At 68.4% G+C, this 1,724-nt stretch overlaps 1 protein-coding gene across 4 annotated transcripts in view; it reads left to right on the top strand.

The window, feature by feature from the left end:
• The first annotated feature begins 599 nt into the window (after positions 1-599).
• The window catches only part of ZMIZ1 (zinc finger MIZ-type containing 1), a 256,585-nt gene continuing 255,460 nt past the window's right edge, over positions 600-1,724 (top strand). For 3 of the 4 annotated variants that reach the window (XM_045283537.1, XM_004715301.2, XM_045283536.1), the window contains exon 1: positions 600-622. The gene's annotated coding sequence lies outside the window, so the exon portion shown is untranslated. The remainder of the gene's footprint in view (positions 623-1,724) is intronic. The other variant, XM_045283539.1, reaches the window with a different exon arrangement.

Genomic DNA, 1,724 nt, shown 5'->3' with positions numbered 1-1,724 from the left:
CATTGAGGAAAAACGCTTGGAGGGGACCGAGATCCAAGAACAGAGAAAAGGAAGGGGAAAGCAACGACGGCGAAGAAAAGGAAGACAGCTTGCTAGCAAAGGGAAAGAGTGAGCAGCGAGGAGCAGTCAGGAGCGCGAGCAGAGAGCACTTGGCGGCGGCGGCTGCAGCGCTCCGCTCCGCCGTAAACTCCGCACCGGATTTTATGGACGTTCGGCGGCGCGGGGCCCTTTGGAAATAGAATAGCCAATGTAATCTGACACTTCAACTTGCTCGGCTCCGGGCGAGTTGATTCACTTACTCACCCCCAACGCCGAGTTCCTTTTCACTGTCTGTGGACATTAAAAAAGCCAGCGGCGGCAGCGGGCGCCTGGGAGAGCCTGCGGCCGGGCGAGCCAGCAGCGATCAGGCGAGCTAGTTAGCAGCGCCGGCGCAGCGCGGGGACCCCAGCCCCGGCCGACGCGGAGCAGGAGCCAGAGCCCCGAGCCCAGTCAAAGCGGAGCCGATCGGGGCGCCCTCCCTGCGCTGCTCCGGGCCCGGGTCGGCCCTGCCCGCTGGCGGCAGCGACGGCGGCGGCCGCAGCGGTGCGTCCTCCAGCGGTGGCGACGGCTCTGGCGGTGCCCGGTAAGTTTGGGGACAGAGCTGGGCTTTCCGCTGGCCCTGGCGCTTCCTCCATCTTCTCGCGGACTCCGGGGGCGAGCGTGGGCGCCGAGTGCTGGGGTTTTTCCCTTGTACGCCGTGGCCCTGGAAGGAGGCGGAAGGTTGGCGACAGGGGCTCAGCTGAGCTCTCCGCGGCGGCCGGGGACCGAGGCCCGTGCGGTCGGGAAACCCTGAGCGGCGCGGATCCCGCAGGGGCTGCGCGGGGCCGGGGCTCGGGGTGTGTGTGTCGGGCGTGAGTGCGGTAGTGCGCGCGCGGAACTGGTGCCCGCCTCCTGCCCGCGCGCCTCCAGCCCTCGCTCGGTCCACGGCGATCGGGCAGGAGCGAGGCTCCGGGGAGGGACGGGGCGCCCGGGAGAGAAGGACCGGGGCTGGCGGGGGCCAAGGAAGGACGCTAAGTTGTGCACCTGAGTGTACTCGGGAGCCGGCGGGCCAGGTGCGGGAAGATCCGGGCTGCCGAGGGTGGTGGTGGTAAGTTGTGCATCTGATTTCCCAGGAAACACACACTTTCGTAAATGGGAGGTGGGGCGCGGTTAAGTTGTTTGTGCGAGGGTTGCTGGCCTAGACCCGGCGCGCGGTACGAGCGGGGATCGTGGAGTAGTGTGTTCAGGGCTTCCAGGAGGTCTTTAGAAACCTGAGGGGCGTTAAAGCCAATGAATGCCTGGCGGGGCGCCCCGGGCCAGGAGGGGAGCGCCGAGGGAAGAGGAGCGCGGGCGCGCGGGCGTGTGCGTGTGCGCGCGCACGCGCGCGGGTTGCAAATACGAAAGTAATTTCCTCCTGTTCTTTCTTCCTTGCTGTCTCCGGCGGCGGCTGCGGCGGCGGCGGCCCCCGGGGAGTGGGAGGTCGGGGGGCCGGGCTCGGGCCGGGGCTGGAGCTGTGGTGGGGAGCGGGCTCTGGAAGCTGGTCTCACATTCCTGGTGTCTGGGGAGAAATCAGTGGGGAGCTCGGCCTCAGCGTCTGGGGCGCGGGCGCGGGTCGCCCCCTCGCCGGGGACATCTGTCCAGGAAGCGCCGGGGCGGAGAAAGGGCGCAGTGCCATAGGCAGAGGACCCACCCCGAAGCGGCGGGGG

The sequence above is a fragment of the Echinops telfairi genome, unplaced genomic scaffold (genome assembly GCF_000313985.2).
Source record: "Echinops telfairi isolate 266 unplaced genomic scaffold, ASM31398v2 ScPeMD7_7462;HRSCAF=8500, whole genome shotgun sequence".
NCBI lineage: Eukaryota > Metazoa > Chordata > Mammalia > Afrosoricida > Tenrecidae > Echinops > Echinops telfairi.
The sequence above is the reverse complement of the archived record's forward strand: the minus strand, read 5'-3'. Positions and strand labels throughout refer to the sequence as shown.